Here is a 20,314-nt window from a genome sequence, read left to right as displayed (position 1 = left end):
TCTAGTCTACGTATCGCAGCTTCCACGGCACACACACACACACACACACACACACACATATGTGAGAAAGTCATGGCTATGTACATTATTGGGAAAACAAAATGCTTTACCCTCTGCCGGCCAAGTTTGTTCAATCTAATTCCAAGCCTTACAAGTGTTAGTTTGAAAGAGGCAAGCATCACTGACTGATTCTCGACGCATGTCATGAGGATGCATGCAACAAAAAGTTGTTTCTAAACATAAAATAAAAAATCTAATCTTAAAAAAGCTTACTAAACAAAGCTTCAGCTGCTACTAACCCTTGTTAACAAATACAGGTGTGATCACTTAACTGTTTAAATTAAATCAGTTCTTTTGTTCTCCATTCGTGTAGCAGTTCACAGTGGACTTACGTACAGCACACTCCCCCCACCCCCCCCTCCCGCCCCCCATCTCCCCCGAGCAAAAGAAACAAGAGGCAAGGCCTTCAAGACTCACTTGTGATACACTTAAAAACAAAAAAATCCAAGCTTTTTATGTATTGAGTATAATTTCAAAATGTAATGTTTAAGATGAGAAAGATCAGTTTAAAGTGAATTAAGTCCCCTAGCATTAATTACAGAGTAATTTCCCTTTTTTTACTATCTGCACCAAAATGTTTGCAAAATAATAAAAAAAATTCCATGCTTAGCAAAAGAGGTTCCTGTTTGAACAAAAAATGATAATAATGACTGCTCTTGTTGTTGGGTCAGAATATCAGATCAAAGTACCAAGTTTAGAGAATACAAAAAATATAAATATAACAGTAAATGCAGTTTGCATATAATTAGGCTTCATTTTTTTTATTTTTTTGTGCCCATCCCAGAGGTGCAATATTGTTTTAAACAAGATGACTGGAAAGAACTGAATTTTTTCCTATTTTTATGCCTAATTTGGTGTCAACTGACAAAGTATTTGCAGAGAAAATGTCAATGTTAAAGTTTACCACGGACACACAGACACACGGACACACACACACACACACACACACACACAGACAACCGAACACCGGGTTAAAACATAGACTCACTTTGTTTACACAAGTGAGTCAAAAAGGAAAAAGAAAAAAAAAAAAAAAGAAGGAAAATACAAGCAAGTCCATAACATGATCACAGATAAGCAGATGCACCCCCTCTGCTCTTCTGGTGGCAATGCGTCTATATAAAACAAAGCGACGCAGCTCTATACGGATGTCTAACGTTTCTGAGGTGGAGGGATGGAGGAGGGAGCCACAGCTGTTTCTAAGCTTCAACAGTTTCAGTTTCAGTAGCTCAAGGAGGCGTCACTGTGTTCGGACAAATCCATATACACTACACCACATTTGCCAAGCAGATGCGGCAAACAAACAAACAAAAAAGCGAAGTTTATTGGGGTGCGGGGGAGGCCAGGTGCGGGCGTGGGGTGTGTGTGTGTGTGCAGGGTGGGGGAGGGGGGGGGGGGGGCTTTTTTTTTCTTTCTTTTTTTTTTTATTGTAAAACAGTAGATGGGAGAGAAAGGGATGGGTTTTTTTTCTGAACTAAGCTCCTGAAAAAAAGAGGAAAAAAAAAGAAGAAGAAAAGAAAAGAAAAACAAGAGTATTGTATTTTCTGTTACCATTTTTCTTCCTTTAAAAATTTTTTTTTTTTTTAATTTAACAATACTGCATGTGTTGGGAAAGGAAGAAACATTGTTCTTCTTTTATCCACCCCTTCCCCCCCCCCCCCCCCCCCCCCCCCCCCCCCCCCCCCCCCCCCCCTTTTTTATTTTTTATTTTATTTTTGCAAATTAACACAACTTTTTAATGACCTGGACAACAGAATAAAATAGACTAATCTTTTTCTCTTCCTTTTTTTTTTTTTTTTTTTTATTGTATTTCTATTTATATCTTTTATCTGTGGTGAAAGCGCGTGCAGGGGGGGGGGGGGGGGGAACCAGTAGTGATGACGGGACATGGGCTTACGTCGACATGCCATGCGGGAATTCCCGTTCAAGCCTAGGCCCGTCGAGAAAGCTATTCTTGTTGCCATGTAAACTATGAGTCATGATTATGTCGAGATAGTTCCGGAATGCCAACACCCTGGGTAAACGACCTTTCTGTTTCGGATGACGTATTACCGGCGATAGACGTAAGCAACTGACAACCAATCCTTTGACTGACGTGTTGCCAAAGGAGTGTTGAGAGACTATCAGTATCAGTATAGATATGCGTGCTTGAATACGCAGATCAGTGAAAGTCAAAGAGAGAGAGAGGGGGGAGAGAGAGAAAGAGAGACCGAGACAGCGACAGAGACACAGAGAGAGTACGATGGTCTTTTTCCTTGTATTAGTGTGTGTGTGTGTGTGTGTGTGTGTGTGTGTGTGTGTGTGTGTGTGTGTGTGAACTCAGTGATGGGCGCTCACGCTTGTTTGTGTTTGTGTGTGTGTGTGTGTGTGTGTGTGTGTGATCGTGAACTCAGTGATATGCAAACGCGCGAGCGCTCACGCTTGTTTGCCGGTGTGTGTGTGTGTGTGTGTGTGTGTGTGTGTGTGTGTGTTCGCGAGCGTGTGTGCACGGCACGAGTATTCTCGTGCGTACGTCCTTCGATCAGTGGCACTATTACTCTCACGACGCTTGTCCCCAGTTCCCCAGTGTCAACATCGGCAGTGCAGGGAGGTCTACCGATACGATATCAGGTCGCAACAAAAATATTAAAAAGGCAACACACAAGAGGACACCCTGCGCTGCCGCTGAGTCTTGTCACTTCAGTGGTGTTCAGCAGTAGCACGTACATGTTCCGATTCAACGTGTGTGTGTGTATGTGTATGAGTATGTGAAAGCTTCACTTCTAGTTTCACTCGCGCACTGAATGCACGCCTGAACATCGACAGAGTCACTCAAACGTCGATCAACGCTTCCCGTCGAAACGTTAATTTTTTTTTTTTTTTTTTAACTCTCTCCATACGAACGGCGAAAGAGACGACGTTAACAGCGTTTCACCCCAATTACCATCATCAAAATATTGCAAGCGGAAGGCTCTTATACTGAAGAGGTGAATGTTGACAAAGAATACCACAATTCTGACGACGGAAGCTAAAGGTTGGGTCATTCAGACACCCACTGGACATCCGAAGGGTCTGTGTAGAGGAGAAGAGAGGACTGGCCGTACTGAGTGAGTTAAAGGTAACAAGATTCAGCACAAGAAGACAGCAAAACCTTGGCCACAGACACCAAACTATGATACCCCCAAAACAACAGGATGAAAGAAAGAAAGAAAGAAAGAAAGAAAAGACAGGAAAGAAATCGGGAGAGAAGTTTCAGCAAGTTGTTCCAAGAAATGATGATCACTAATTGAAAATCCAGCATATTCTGTGCAGGTATACCCAGGTGATATTGATTATTTATCCGTTTAATTATTGACTTATTTCTCTTGGTACAGAACCTTTTGAACGGATCCACAGTCTTTGACGAACATCATTGTTTGTATGGCTATGAATCTTTTTTTCTTTTTTCTTTTTTTTTCTTCTTCATTTATCTGCTTTTTGTTGGTTTGTTTGTTTATTTTTCTTTTGTATATGTTAATAAAAAAAATAATAATTTTTTAAAAAGTTGTTCCAAGAAAACCACGTAACGGAGCTATGGGGGGAAATCAAACTTATGTCTTACACTGCCGACATCTAGATACCCCACCGACCAACACTTACAATAATTTTCATCGTGTGGTGGATGGGGCAATTCTTGCAATTGGACTGTAAATACTCAGGTGGCTTCAGTTGGCTAGGAAAAAAAAATAAAAGAAAGAAAAGATACTGAAACCTTACATACTGAACATGGAAGAATATGCTGCAGGTAAGACCCTTTTATTCAGTACTGTTTGGTTTGTAGCTTTTACGCCTAGCTTTTATAGTTGCTCAGTTTTTATATTTAGTGATCACGCCGCACTGAAAACGACACTGAACAACAAAAACTGGGGAATCTGCAGCTGGTTTAATCTTCTTTCAACACATTGGTTGCTTAGTTTATCAGGAAGATTCACGCATCAGTTTCAAAAGGATCCCTCTCTTCTGGCTTTATTTTGAGGGGGGCGGAGGGGGGGGGGGGGGAGAATAAAATAACAAGCATGGCTGGGTTGTTGTGTTTGTTGTTTTTTTTTTGGGGGGGGGGGGGTGTTTGTTTTTTTGTTGTTGGTTTTTTTTGTTTGTTTGTTTTTGTTTTTTATCACCAAATGCGTTTCTAGATTCCGAGTCTTCTGGTTTATCTTCCGGTTGACAAACCGATCCATACGTAATGAAAACAATGCGAGTTTGTTTTAGTGGGGTTTTTTCTGGGGTTTTTTTTTGTTGTTGTTGTTGTTTTTTCGTTTCTTTTAAGTTTCAAACAAACTGGTAGCGGCTCGATCTCACTGACACAACGTGACCACCATCAACAACATCGACTAAACAACAAAAATATGACTATGACTTAATAGGGGATACATGTGTGAAAACAATAATTTTCCAGGTTCTGTTTCTACCAATGACGAAGGTGCTATACAAACCTATAAGTGCTTAACTCGATCGGAGAGAGAGGCCTGCCAAGTACGTAGTTCATATTTTTTTGCCCTGCGCCACGCCAGTTAAGTTCTTAGTTGATATTTTTGCCCCATTACACTTGGTCCACTTCCTCACAGAAAACAACACACACACACACACACACACACACACAAAATGATATTCTTTTTTTGGGGGGAGGGGGGGGGAGATAAAAGTGACGTCGACTCTAAACACGTCTATCCTCGTAGTTACACTCCGTGCGGCTGTCCGTTTCTTCGAAAAAGAACACGTCACGGCAGTGTTTCCTCCTATTACATATACTGACAACACTTAATGACCAGACAAGATTTAAATTCAAACTGACTGATACGTTCCCCACGTGCGTGTTCGTTTGGTTTCACGTGCCACGAAAACGGGACTCTTATTCAAATCCGCCAAACGGAACCAACAGAGGGTGAATAACGTCACTATGTGTCAGTTGGTTTTCGAGCGGCCGGTACGTTCCCGCTTCGTTCGATTTGTCCGTTAGTTGTTCAATTTTCGCAGAACTGACTGAAAAACTTGTGGTCATAAAATAAAGGGGGTGGAGGTGGCGTGGGGGTTGGGGGGGGGGGATGGGCTAATGTAACAATTCAACAGAATGCCGGTTACGGGAATCCATATCACAGGATAACCCCACCCCACCCCCTCTCCCCCCAATAGGACCCAAGAAAGTCACAGGACAAGTAAGGAAATGACATGTAAAGTCGAAAGGCCACCGGGATACTCTCAACAGGACGGATTTCCAAATACGTCATTTTGTGGGGCAGAGGGAAGGGCGTTTGACAACACCAACTAATCATAACATTCAAATAATGAAATAATAATGAAGCTAATAATATCATAATAATAATAAAGAATAATGATAATAATAATGGTAATAAGAAAAAAATGATATGATAATAATTCTATTTACACCTGAGTGCAATAATACATGAAGAATCAAGCTCTATGCCTTTCACAAATCCAACTAACTGCCCAGTGACCAAGTATAGGGACCCTGATCATCACACCACACACACACACACACACACACACACACACACACAGTATACACACTGACACACATGTGTGCACACACACACACACACACAAATACACACATATATATGTGTGCACGCACGCACATGCATGCACACACACACACACACACACACACACACACACACAAGCAAGTAGCAATCGCACACTTACATGTCACACACGCGTCAATGTACAAGCTATGTGCAAACGGTGTAAGACCACCATTATACAAAACCATTATACAAGACTGGTACACTACACCAGTTATGTTCCAAAACACCATAAATAATAATAATAATAATGGATACTTATATAGCACACTATCCAGAAATATGCTCTAGGTGCTTTACAAATACGCTTTTGTTAACATAAAACATCATATCTATGTTACATACACACACCAAAATGTGACTACACACACACACACACACACACACACACACACACACGCTGCATACATACATTTTAACATACATGTGTATCTAACAGCTACCCTAACACATACGCACACATAGGCAGGCACAAACTTACATAAACACACGCACACGCACACACAATACACATTCATATACATGCATGTAGCTATGTACACATACATATGTATACACACATAGTCAAGCACAGCTAACGCAAAGGAAGTGGACCTGCCACAATTGAACTTATTGCTGAGGGAAAAGGTGAGTTTTGAGACGAGATTTAAAAGATGCGAGGGAATCAGAATGACGGAGGTTATCAGGGAGCTTGTTCCAAAAAAGCCAACAGTTCATTAACTCTTTCAACCTGTCACCTCTGACCAACTTTTCTCCAAAATCTCTGATGTTTGGGTTTGGTTTGTTTGTCTGATCTATCTATTTATTTAATCCCTTAGTTAACTACCTGAGCAAACTTACAGCTGTCAGCATTCTCAGAACTGAACACGGGGCAGCACAAACTGGAAAAAAAATAAACTGAAAGCTACTTAATGAAACAAAAAAAAAGATCAAGTTAATAAATATATTTTCTTATGTCAACATAAAACCCACCCTCAGAAAAAAAAAAGAAAAAAAAAAAAAAGGGAACATCAAGTATTTTGACGACTTGTATTGCTGGGCAAGCTGACAACTGGTCGTTTTGCACTTCTTTGTATCACTCTTAAGGTTAACTCTCTCCATACGAACGGCGAAAGAGACGACGTTAACAGCGTTTCACCCCAATTACCATCATCAAAATATTGCAAGCGGAAGGCTCTTATACTGAAGAGGTGAATGTTGACAAAGAATACCACAATTCTGACGACGGAAGCTAAAGGTTGGGTCATTCAGACACCCACTGGACATCCGAGGGGTCTGTGTAGAGGAGAAGAGAGGACTGGCTGTACTGAGTGAGTTAACCCATCTGTTTTTTGTTGTTTCTTTGTTTTTTTGGTTGTTTGCTGTTGTTGCTTTTTTTTGGGGGGGGTGTTTTTTGTGTGTTTTGTTTTGTTGGTTTTTTTTTGCTTGATCCAACATACAGAAAATCTGGATGGATTTGGCATGTCATTATGTACACGACATTTTGAGTTGTAAGGCAGTTTCTGATTTTCCACATTCTTCCATCCCCCAAGGGCAGACAAACTCACCTCTGTTCTCTGAATGTGCACAAGTATCACATTTCTTCTGGCTTCCTTGTTTTTTTAAGTCCTGCATGCAGCATTAACTTCTCTGGATTTCGATACCCCTTTTCTTTAGGTCTGCCATAGCTTTGGACCAGGTCCATCCTGACATCACCAGATACTAAGCATACACAGTCAGCCTTTTCTGAAGATCCTCTTCCTCTGAACAAATCAACCTTAGTCTTCTTCCAATGCCCACTCCAATTCCTTTGAATATTGACAGTGGTGTTGGGGGGGTCGGGTGACAAGAGTGAAGAAGAAAACTGTGAGATTTTTTGTTTAAGAGAAAAAAAAATTAATTCACTCTTTTTTTTCTATTATTTGATTAATTATTCTCAAATTATTATTATTATCTTTGATACTGATGTCAAATGGAGGTGATGACAGTCGTTATAGACAATATGTCTAAAATTTGAGAGTAGAAAAAAACAGGGCAATGCTTTTCTCTGGGACAATTCTTTTCTTTCTTTAGCATTACACACACACACACACACACACACACACACACACACACACACACACACATATATATATATATATACACATACATACATACATTGTTGTTACTGTTTTCTTGAAATGTATCAATGAAGAAAAGTAACATCCATGTCCAAAAATAAAAATAAATAAATAACACAAAAAACCCACTATTCACCTGCACTGTCAATAATATCACAAATTTGGACACCAAGGCACAGATTTCTGTAACTAGTGGCTTCACTCCTTGTCCAAGTTTCGTCGTTTATTGCAACCGAATCATCGCGAACATCATGGCCTACGAATAGCGGGGAAACCCGTTTCGTGTTTAAAATAGAGATTGCGCAGCACACAGTGGAACAGCCAAACGATAGCAACATTTGATCTGATTACAAGTAGGGGTTAATTTCGCGTTTGTTTTAGAGCCTGGTCGAGATCGCTAAAAATGAAAACTGGCTTTAGGTTCTATTCTGTGTACCTTTCAGTTTGACTGGAATTCGTGTTGGCGACAACAACGGACAAAGCACGGCACACTGCCGAGTACAGGCAACAGGCAAGTCCTTGTTTGCAGATGTAATGCTATTCCGTCTTTTAATTCTTTCTTTGTTTTGGACAGACCTTTTGAATCAACAGTCTTACTACGTTTCAATTAAGCATGATCTGTCAGCTGTGATTATTGTCTCTTTGATATGGTTTGTTACGTTTTGATCTCTCTCTCTCTCTCTCTCTCTCTCTCTCTCTCTCAGGCTCTGTGTGTGTGTGCAGTGTGTGTCACTGTGTTTGTGTGTGTGGTTGCGTGTGCGTGCGTGTGTGGACATTCAGATTTCTTGTTCTGTAATTCAGTAATTCTTTTAAAAGCCAAAACGCTGCTGATCACTAACTGGGTCAGAGAAAGGAGGTGGGGGATAATGATTACCGTTTTGGTTTTGTTTATGAAAGAAATGGTGTGCCTCCGTCGGTCGAGCTGCTGATCGGAAAGAAGAGGGGATCGAAGGTGAGGGTGGGAATCTGCGCTGATGTTATACTGAAAAAATGAATAAATACATACATAAATTCTGAATTGATGATGCTAAAGTCGGGCGGAATGAACGGAATGAAACCCACTTGAACATCCTAAAATTCTCGAGCTGAATTTAGGATGCTAAGGTGCGATTATACCATAAACAAATAAATTATAATACTAATAATACGGACAGCAACAAATAACAATAATAAACGGGGGTAAGTATATAAAATAGAATTTGAAACAGAAGCACGTGAGCTCATTTGGTGTTGTCAACATTTCCGCATTCCTTCCCCATCGCATCAGCTCCCACCACCCCTAACACTCCACGTGATGACGTGAGCTAGTATGACTGTGCCTGCCCGCTTTTAGCGATTTGCTCAGCCAACGCGTGTACAGCCCGTGTACCCAATGACAGAGCGCCACCTCAGAATCATGGTTTAAGTGTGCGTGCTGACTGTCTGGGCAAATATAATCCGAGTTCGTGTCTTAGGCTAGGGCATAAGACCACAGCCACGAACAACTTGACCATAAGGGCTTATTGCCGATAGGTCGTACACTCAACTCAACTACTAGGCCAGGGAATTTAGATTAAAATTTGTGTTAGGTCCAAATGTGAGCAACAAAACCGTTCTTTTTACGATAAAATAGAATAAATCTCATGTTGATCACACTGATATAAAGTTGACCACTATAGGGGGACGGGAACATAATTAGATTTTGATTTTTAATGTCCAGAATCGTATGTTTTTATTACTTCTGCCCGTGTGAAAGCGCATTACAAAGAGTCGCACGGCAGGAACATGCGAAGGTTACGCCAGAGGAAAGCGTTCAGTGCGGTACAGTACACGTTACTCAGACTGCGCTGATGCTGATCTGTGGGCAGGTCACTGCGGCAGACAACTGATTCTCGAACAGACAACTAGGAACAGAGCTCTTTGGGGTCAAGAGGAAACAAACATTTTCAATTTCATGCATTTTATACTATATTAGTAGAAGACGCAAATTCGCTTTTATGAGTGTTTTCCAGTTTCTTACCATTCATGACATATCATAAAGAATGAAATCGGTATTATACCGACTGCAAAGGTGAATTTACGAAGGCAGCACGGGATCATTCAGTTAGTAAGTACAATTTTGTTGATATCTTAAGCAATGCACAACTTGGATATATACTCCATGCCCCGCTTATTAACGTGTAGAATATAAATATCTAAATATGTGTTAACTAGGTTCGGTTTCAGTGAACATTATCGGCGCTCTGTCCACACAATAAATTAGTTCAGAAAGTATGGATGGCAGATGATGGCAAAATTGAACCCCATGTCTTGATATGAAAAGGACGGTATGAAATACATATTTTTCTTTCACTTGGAAATGAACCGGTATTTGCAAATGTGACTCACGAACCCTGGCGCAGTAGACGTCGATTTAGCGTGGGATATAAATAATAATCATAATGATAACAACGGATCATAAATTTTATAAATGATTATGTAAAACTGTATTGTAACATGTGTAACACAATCCAAATTACCCAAACTAACTTTCCCAACATAGATGTTTGAATTACTGGATTTATAATAATGATAGTAATGAATCTATCATGCAGTCCTTAGCCTATGCAATGAAATCAAACAAAGTCTGTGCAAAATTATGTATTTTATTAATGATTACCTAAACCTTTATGACATATGTAACATGGGACCCAAAATACCTAAACTAACTTCCCCACCCTGGATGTTTTTTTGTTTTTTTTCAGAAACACTGCAGACACTCCATTTTCATATCAACTCTCCCCAGTTTAACTGTTTAAAGTACTACTGTTCATCTTATTATGGAATGAGAATTGTATAATTTATATCCCTTGACAAAAGTTATCCTCTTTATCTGAAGAATTGTGATAAAAACACCGGATTCTTTGCATCTTTCTATTCGATCAATCAACAGAAAACTGATTATCGTTATCCTCACAGTGAACAAATATATAGGATTGCAGAAGAACAAAATGTAATAAAGGTAAAACTATGAGAAAAAAACAAAACCAAACAACAACAATAATAACAACAACAAACAACAACTAAAAATAAGGAATTTTATTATCTGCGTAAAGCAGAGCCAAAGCACATGTGTTCCGTGTCCGAATGTGACGCCTGACTTCATCTCAAGCACTACTAAATGTGAAATGCTTCAAACTTAATTAATTTTAAGAAATTCATTCACAATCAATGTATAGTTTGGTTTTTCAGAACTTGTGTGATGTACAATGTGTTGGTTTTTCAGAACTTGTGTGATGTACAATGTGTTGGTTTTTCAGAACTTGTGTGATGTACAATGTGGCTGCTCTATTCAAATTCTGCAAAACAATAAGCACGTGGGGACTGACGTGTTTCGGACTGTACAACAATTTTTTTTTTTTTTTCCACACTTCGTCTGTCTCGTGAACTGATAAACTACATCATTTCGTGATAAAACTTTACCAGACAGTGAAAGCCAGAATCAAGCTAATTTAAGGGGGTGATTTTCTACTTTGATCTTTGTTGTTTGGAATTTTTGATGCAACAAGTCTTCAACTCAAAGCAGTCTTATCGAACTACATGCGTTGACTTGGTTCGAAATCTTATGCCAGTATCCGAATATCACCACGTCGCCATGTGTCAGAAACAGTGATTGTGTCTAAAATTGTTTATTTCCTTTTGACCCCAAAGAGTTCTATTATTTTCTGTACGGTATCTGTCATCTGCCGCAGTGTCGTACTAACGGAGGTATAGGACAGCATCAGCGCGGCAGCAGTCAGTCACAAGTACTGTACCGCGCTAAACGCTTTCCTCTGGCGACCCCTTAAACCGCCCTTGCGAAATCCTGGCTTGCTCTTGCCTTGCGACTCTTTGTAAAGCGCTCTCTCATGGCCAGACGTGTGAAAAATAATTATCAAAAACCAAAATCTAATTATGTTCCCGCCCACCTTCTAGGCGGTAAACTTTATATCAGTGTGATCAATATGATTTATTCTATTTCATCGTGAAAAGAACGGTTTTGTTGCACGCATTTCGACCATTTTTGTATCTGCCCCGGACTATAGGAAAGAGAATACTGCCTACAGAGTCACAACCTCCAGCCTAACGATGGAACTTGAAACTATGACACATGCTCTCCAGTGGCTATCATCTATTCACATGCCTGGAAACCCGGCAATATGCCATGATTATAACAGACTCAATGAACCTCATACAAAAAAAATGACAGTGGAATAGGAAGCCCAGAGTGGCATAAGACAATGCACAACTTTCAGATTCACAAAAATAACACGGTCATAATAGTAGCCCGGGACATGCAGGTGTTAAGGGAAAATGAGCGAGCTGACAGACTTGCTGGTAACGCAACAACAACGAGCGGCCTACATCCAGGAAAATCGGAAGTCCTCAGGAAAGTCAAAGAATACCAAAAAGAACAGGTACAAGGCCATCACACCATCGATCACTTCAAAAAAAGAAAGGTAGAGAGAGGGAGTGGCCGTAAGTCTAGCATGAAAGGTAGAGCACGATGCTCTGCAAATCAAACGAATATTTGCATCATTTCCAAACCAACATTGCGCAAATTTCTTCAAAACGAAAAGAGTCTCTGTGGGCTTTTCCAAATACAATAGACTGAGCAACAAACTGGCATCAGAGATCTTTTCCCATCCCTCTTACGGCCAATCAGTGGCAGTCTGTGTGTGTGTGTGTGCGTGCGTGCGTGCGTGCGTGTGCGTGTGGGTGTGTGTGTGCGTGCATGTGTGTCTGTGTGCGCACAAGTGTGTAAGTGTACACATGTGTCAGGAGATCTCCGTGCATATTTATTTGTTTTTATTTTATTTCATTTCATCTTTATTTCTATTTCTTATTTTCTTTTCTTTTTTTTCTGTTCTTCCCCCCCCCCCCCCCCCCCCCCCCCCTTTTTTTTTTCTCAAGGCCTGACTTAGCATGTTGGGTTACGCTGCTGGTCAGGCATCTGCTTAGCAGATGGGGTGTGGCATATATGGAATTGTCGGAACACAGTGACGCCTCGTTGAGCTACTGATACTGATACTGATACTGATTCTGAGGTATTCAGAATAATACAGTGAATTTTGTTCACCTGTTTTACTTATCATTGGTTCCTGAGCTTTCAAATTGTAATTTTGGCCAATGTGATCTGTTTACATTAATTCACAGCCATACTTTGGAGATTTTTTTTTTTTTAATCTTTTTTTTTTTCAAGCATATAACAGCCTAGGAAATGAGCTTGATTACTGCCCATGTATGTGGGCATGTATGTGTGTGTGTGTGTGTGTGTGTGTGTGTGTGTGTGTGTGTGTGTGTGTGTAAGCACCCTGACAGGAAATAAATAAAAACCAGCACGTTGGATGTCACGAAAGCCGGGTATAACGAAGCAGTTTTAAATAATCCCTGGCGATTCGCTATAAGCGGCTTCGACTATGTGGAAGATTAGTGCATCTGCCTTGCAGTGTCCATTGAGGGTGTGGGTTCAATTCCTGCTCTCGCCCTTTCTCCCAAGCTTGACTGGAGAATCAAACTGAGTGTCTAGTCTTTCAAATAAGATCATAAACTGAGGTCCTGTGTGCAGCACACACTTGGCACACTAAAAAAAAAAAAAAAGATCCCATGGCAACAAAAACGTTGCTCTCTGGCAAAACTGTGAAGAAGAAATCCACCCAAATAAGTACATATAATAATATAATACTATATGCATGCATGCACACTGACCAGCGTGTTGGATTATGCTGCTGTCAGGCATCTGCCTAGCAGATGTGGTGCAGGGTATATATGGAATTGTCCTAAAGCAGTGACACCTCCTTGTGAACATGAAACTTTGTGTGTGTGTGTGTGTGTGTGTGTGTGTGTGTGTGTGTGTGCATGAGAGAGAGAGAGAGTTAACATATTAATTGTTCGCTTGATGAACTAAGTGCATGTGTCTGTGTGCGTGAATATGCAATTCTTTCTTCTTTTTTTAATTTTTATTGGGTAATAATAAAACTAATACACATGTATAAATTATATGCAAGGTGTGTGAGTGGGGGCATGTGTCTGGGTGCATGGATATATATATATATATATATATATATATATATATATATATATATATATATATGCCAGGGTGCATAAAAATGAGATATATATGCAATGTTAGCATTCATGTATGTGTCTGCTTGTGAACAATTTTTCTCAGTTTCATGTGATAACAGTATAAGTAAAAAATCTATGCTAGCTTTTATGGATGCTTTTGCTTGAGAAGAATTAATTTTGTTTTCTCATTTATATCTGATAACAGTGTGTGTGTGTGTGTGTGTGTGTGTGTGTGTGTGTGTGTGTGTGTGTGTGTGTGTGTGTGTGTGAATATGTTCAGGATGTATGAAATGGAACTAATCCCATCCGAGCAGTGAGAGTTGAATGAAGTAAAAGATGACATAACCATCACCAATCAGAATGGACAGAAGGCAGGGTGGGCTGAACATTTTAAGGAAATCCTAAACACATCACCCTGCAAAATCAAACATGATGGGAAGCTTTACAGATCCATCCCAAGTGCAGACTGGTGTAAGACAAGGCTGCCTCCTTTGGCCGACCTTCTTCCTGTTAATGGTAGACTGGATTATAAAGCACTTGACAGCAGACAAGAAATAGAGCATGGCATCTGGTGGACCTTCATGAAACAGCCAGAACGCCTGTACTTGTATCGTAATGTATTTCTCTTTTTCATCACAACAGATTTCTCTGTGTGAAATTCAGGGTGCTCTCCCCTGGGGAGAGCGCACCGCTACACTGAGAGCACCACCCATTTTTTTTTGTATTTTATCCTGCGTGCAGTTTTATTTGTTTTTCCTAACGATGTGGATTCTTCTACAGAATTTTGCCAGAGACAACTCTTTTGTTGCCATGGGTTCTTTAACATGCGCCAAGTGCATGCTGCACACGGGACCTCAGTTTATCGTCTCATCTGATTGACTAGCGTCCAAACCACCATTCAAGGTCTAGTGGAGGGGGAGAAAATATTGGCGACTGAGCCATGATTCGAACCAGTGTGCTCAGATTCTCTCACTTCCTAGGCGGACATGTTACCACTAGGCCATCAATCCACTGACGATATCACCTTTCTCTCACACAGACATCACAATACTCTGGAACAACTGTCCTGTGCAGCTGAAGAAGCAGACACGACTGGTCTTGGAATCAACATCAAGGTGACAGAGGTCATGCAAGTCAACAACAGGCAGCAAGGTCCCATTCAACTGCAAAGGGAGGGCATCAATGAAGTACAAAAGTTTGTCTACCTTGGCAGCGTGGTCAGTTAGAGAGGCAGTGCAGACGAAGAAAGTTGAAGCAAGGCCAGGCATGCCTTCAAGTTCAACACACTGTGACCAACACAGAGGTCTTCAGCCCTTTGATTTCTCAATAAGTTCAGAATCTTTAACACCAGTGTGAAGTCAGTCTAGCTTCACAGTTCTGAAGTCATTGAGGAAATCCAAGGCCATCACCTGCATGCTCCTGACAACGACCAGATAGTCCAATGCCATTTCCAACGCCACCTTGTGACACAGAAATCAAGTAAAAATGAGTGGGGTATGGGGATGGGCGGTGGACAGACCACACTGCAGCTGTCTCCCTCAAACATCACCCATCTAGCCCTTGATAGGAACCCCCAGGGTTGACAAAAAGTGGGAAAGAAGATCGAGGCAGACATGGCACCAGAGCACTGATGCAGAGGTGAAGTTAGCCGGATTGACATTGGTACAGCAGGAGGGAATCTCACAGAACCATGCGTGTTGGAGGAATGCTGCTGCTGCCCTGTGTTCCTGTAGGAATTCTGAGTCTTAAGTGAGTAAAAAGTGTTTGAGTGTCTATGTGTGTGCATGCTCTTCTGCATCTGTGTGTGGAAAATGGTCTGCTTTTGTGTATGCGCACTTACACATATATGTGAGAGAGAGAGAGAGAGAGAGAGAGAGAGAGAGAGAGGATGAGGGATAAGGGGGGTAGCAGGGCATGGTATATGTACCAGAAAACCGAAACACACACACACACACACACACACACACACACACACACACACACACAAACACACACATTCTCCTACATTAGTGCATAAGTCTAAGTAACTAAATGTGTGGATGTGAGACAATGAAACATCCACTGTCCTGATACAACTTGACAAAATCTGAAATTGTATCTTGACATTATTATAATCATTTTGTCTTGATTGAAACAATGACTGAACGAGCTACTGCAAGTCAAGTGACCCAACAGTCATATGACAAAGTCACACACATCATCCTTTGTTTTTAACATCCTCTGCTAGTGATTTACGTCAAAACTGCTTACTGTAGTATCTGCACACTTGTGATAAGGACACAGCTTCAGGCTGACAACTCACTGGTACTTATAAAGTTTGGGGCAGCAAGAAATTACGTAGGGCTAATTGTAACATTGACCATACAACTTACAAGTATGAAATAAATCCTAACATTTCAGGCACAGCCAAATATTTAAAAATATATATACCAATGCTCTTGGCGAATCTATATGATACTATGTAGGTTCACATTTTGTGGTCTTGTCTTCAAAAGTTGATAAATCATAATTATCACTTAGATGAAGGCTTATGCTTAAAAAATTACATTTCCGAGCTTATTCATTTATCAAAAGACTTGTTACGGCATTGTTCTATGTAATGAATCTAACACCACCCTTTTCTTTTCATGCTGATTTCCAATCTGGTTTTTGTTGTTGCTGTTTTGTCCTTCGTGTCTTGCTACAATGACAACAACAAAACAAAAAAACACACACACACACACACAAAAAAAAAAAAAATCAAGGTATAATGTTTCAAATGAATCAGTTAATTTACTGTTTTCAAGTGGCGTGATATGAAGAAATCTTCTCTTGAACTGCTTCACACCACAGAACATACAATGAACACACGGACAAACCTGCACAACATGGTAGCTCAACAAATGTTCCAGATGTAGTTCAACTTCGCTGCCATTTCATCTTTGTTAGAAATGTGTAATATTGTTTCAATGTTTGAAATCTTTCTCTTTGACTCAGTGTGTTCAAAGAACAATGATAAATACCCAGTTTGCAGTATGTGAAAGACAAACTTCAGTGCTGCATTGGATTCAGCTCTAAACTGTTATCCCCCTACATAGAAAGCAACTGATAAAGAAAATCAAATGGACTTGCAAAAAGATCATTAATAATTCACACATAATGACTGTTTGGGCAAAATTTAAGTTTGGTTTGGCTGCACAAGGAGCATGAGAACACTATGGCACCCATAGCTGAAAAGGCATCAACTGCTGTGGAAAAAGTACAAAGAATATCGACCCAATTAGTTCCAGAAAGTTAAAACATGGTGCACACAGAAACTGCATCTATCCTAAATTACCTCTCTTGAAGGGAAGAGGATTACAAGGTAACCTCATCCAAACATATTCACTTAACAAGAAGATGATATTGGTGATAATAAAAAATAAAATTACAAAGAGGGAGTGGAAAATGTATTAAACAACATGAATCGATTGAAATACTGACATCTGCAGGCATACTTTTTATTTTCACTTTTTCTAGTTAAGTTATGCTAAGCTTAGGCTCATGAGATGCCTTGATACCCACTAACTGATTAGAGTGCACAGAGATGCACCCTTACAGAGCAAATTTTAGGATTTCGAGAACCACACACACACCCACAGAGAGAGAGAGGGAGAGAGAGAGAGATGTCTTCTTTTCCCCCCAGGCTCTCCACTTGCTTTTTGAAGAAAAAGGGCAATCCATGCGACTATAAATAACTTCGGATTTCCCCGAAAGAATAGCGTCTTTTAAAATCCGACAGACCTAGGCCTATCTCACTAAACAGTAGCATATAACTGTATTTCTACTGTTTTTCCTATGCTAGTTTAGCAACCTTTGATAAAATTCTTGCTAAATACCAAGAACAGATAGACAATAGTAGCAAATACCCATTATTCAATTCACACTGAGAACAGCAGAAGGAAAAACATCTGCAATGGTGAATGAATCGTTCTGTCAGACCTGAAAGGAATTAATTTCCTTACACTCCATAATGATTTTCCTACACATTCCATTCAGCCGAAAAACTGGGAATATTTCTGTAACGAACTCACCACTTTCCCTTGTAAATGTTTCCATCCGTTGGCAAAAATTTTGCTGCCCTGCTGGCTCGCAACTTTTCCGTTACCAAACAGGAAGAAGCTAATTCGGGGAGACAACTACAAATTTGCACTGTCAAAGTTACAAATCTTTGAAAATCCGAATAACTGTTTCGTGGTTCGTTGATTTCAGAAAAAGAAAAAGTATGCAATGCCATAAGATGGATAAAGTCTCCAGAAGTTTGACTTTATGTCTCTCACATATGTTATTGCGCTTCAAAGGATTGCATGAAGACAATAATGTGTTCCAATTACGCAGTTAGTATATATGCTTTGCATAGAAAACAAATGCACCAATGCAAATGACAATAGTACGATACTCATGAACACAACTGAACACTCAAAAAGTCGATTTAAAACCTTAACATCACAGACATCGAAAACCAAGCCCAGCAAGAAAATGTCCAATAAGTTTAAACGTCAAACAGACAATTAATACATTATTGAAATTGAATGAATATGCTTCCTAAATAACGCACACACACACACACACACACACACGTCAGAGCTGTGAAAAAGACAGAATCAAACTTTTTTTTTAAATATCCAATGTGCTATGACGTGATGTGAACTGTATCAATAATTTAACACAGTAAAATGAAATCATCTGGTCAAAAGTGATATATGTGACTGCATGGGTGGGTTCATTTTTCCTTTTCTTCCTATAAACGAATGGTATAGTATATTTTCTTTGAAAAAATATAATGAAATGAAATAAAGTAAAGTAAATCATAAAAAATCGATTTGGCAACAAAACAACACAGTCTACAGAATCTTCAAAATGATGAAGGCGGTAGTCAAGGGAAAGAAGAAGAACAACATGCACGGGGGGAGGGGCGGGGGGGCAGTTATTGTTATAGGTGGGACTCGATCTTTTGTAGAAAAAGTTCGACAATCTTTACGTACGTCAATTTAAGAAAAGACAATTAATTAAGGCGTAACAAAAAACAACAACAACAACAAAAAAACCTATCGTTCTTCTTCTTTTTCCCTCAACTTAAAAAAACAAAAATTGAGACAAAGATTTGCAGATACACTAAATCAGTGTAATTTTGTACACAAGTTAGGAAGTTACCGTGAATAATTATATTGCTTTGGATATACACGGGTAGAACAAAAAAATATTATTTATTTATTCGAACATTATTATTATTACATTGCCCGTTTACAACAAAATAATGATATAGACAGAAACTCCGTTCACACATTGATTCCCCTGATATGTGGTATAATGCCCAGCCGGGCGGCATACATCAAAGTTAAAAACAGTATACGCTGAACTGACATTGAGTATCAGTCACACGTACATTCTTTGAATTACAATGCGCGGCTCGGCCACGGTCAAAAATATAATCAGAACAACAAATATTCATTCACATATTGATTCCATGTAATTTATCTTTCTTTCTTAAAAAAAAAAAAAAAGAAAAAAAAGAAGAAGTTATTTATTGATAGATTTTTTTTCTCTCTCTCTCAAGGCCAGACTAAGCGCATCAGGTTACGCTGTTGGTCAGGCATCTGCTTAGCAGGTTTGTCCGAATGCAGTGACGCCTCCTTGAGCTGCTGATACTGATCCTGATACACGTTTACTGACATAAACAGATCCGGTGATGGTTATCAAATCACACATTGATTCCATAATAACAAACACACACACACACACACACACACACACACACACACACACACACAATTAACCGAACAGATGGCTATAACAGACTCACTTTGTTTATACACGTCAGTGAGTCGAAAAAGGTGTAGCGCCACCTCAAACTGTCATGGGAAACAGCGGAAGCTGAAAAAAGAAGTGCACAAACATGACCTTCCAAACTGAAGCTGACAATCATAAAGATTTCCTTCATGGATAAACAATAAATAGGTAACGTCAATGAAACGTAAAGCAGAATATATTATATATATATACAAGGACTTAGTATCTGATAAACGCAACTCTCAATCTATTTGGACTGCCATCAACAAAGTAACAATGTTCCAAATCGCAATTTAAGCGACTATAATTATTTCTTATTTACATCAGAACAACTGATAACAAATGATGCATGGAAAAACAACTTAAATTTTTAAACGATTTTTTTTTTATTTTGTATTTTTTTAAATCTAAGATTCACTTCAGTTGAGTATCCATTCCTTTCCTATCAGTATCAGACATTATACAACCCTATATACTGTCTTAATACTACGATAAAGCAGTCAAATACAAGAAACCTGGATTATCTGGATGGCAAAACTGATCATTAAAATAGCTACCCCGCTTTGATTTATTTTCCAATATGTTAATAATAAGCTCAGTAAAATCTTCCCATTGTCCAAGACAGGTGACCACTCAAACCCCTCAAATCTTAGACCAACCCCAGTGTCAAAACCATTCGAAGAACACACTAAAATAATAAACTTTCCCATATTTTCAATGAAT

General features: G+C 39.5%; 2 protein-coding genes across 8 annotated transcripts in view; one reads left to right on the top strand and one right to left on the bottom strand.

Annotated features, from left to right (window-relative positions):
* The window catches only part of LOC143283006 (uncharacterized), a 44,149-nt gene extending 25,848 nt beyond the window's left edge, over positions 1 to 18,301 (bottom strand). For 3 of the 4 annotated variants that reach the window (XM_076588983.1, XM_076588988.1, XM_076588986.1), the window contains exon 1: positions 17,836 to 18,301. The gene's annotated coding sequence lies outside the window, so the exon portion shown is untranslated. Of the gene's footprint in view, positions 1 to 7,853; positions 7,933 to 17,835 lie in introns of those variants that run through there. The other variant, XM_076588985.1, reaches the window with a different exon arrangement.
* Positions 8,071 to 20,314, top strand: part of LOC143283008 (3-oxoacyl-[acyl-carrier-protein] reductase FabG-like) — a 37,976-nt gene continuing 25,732 nt past the window's right edge. For 2 of the 4 annotated variants that reach the window (XM_076588993.1, XM_076588990.1), the window contains exons 1-2: positions 8,081 to 8,228; positions 14,823 to 15,532. The gene's annotated coding sequence lies outside the window, so the exon portion shown is untranslated. Of the gene's footprint in view, positions 8,229 to 11,646; positions 12,133 to 14,822; positions 15,533 to 20,314 lie in introns of those variants that run through there. The other 2 variants (XM_076588992.1, XM_076588991.1) reach the window with 2 other exon arrangements.

This window comes from Babylonia areolata, chromosome 6 (genome assembly GCF_041734735.1).
Source record: "Babylonia areolata isolate BAREFJ2019XMU chromosome 6, ASM4173473v1, whole genome shotgun sequence".
Classification (NCBI taxonomy): Eukaryota; Metazoa; Mollusca; class Gastropoda; order Neogastropoda; family Buccinidae; genus Babylonia; species Babylonia areolata.
The sequence above is the reverse complement of the archived record's forward strand: the minus strand, read 5'-3'. Positions and strand labels throughout refer to the sequence as shown.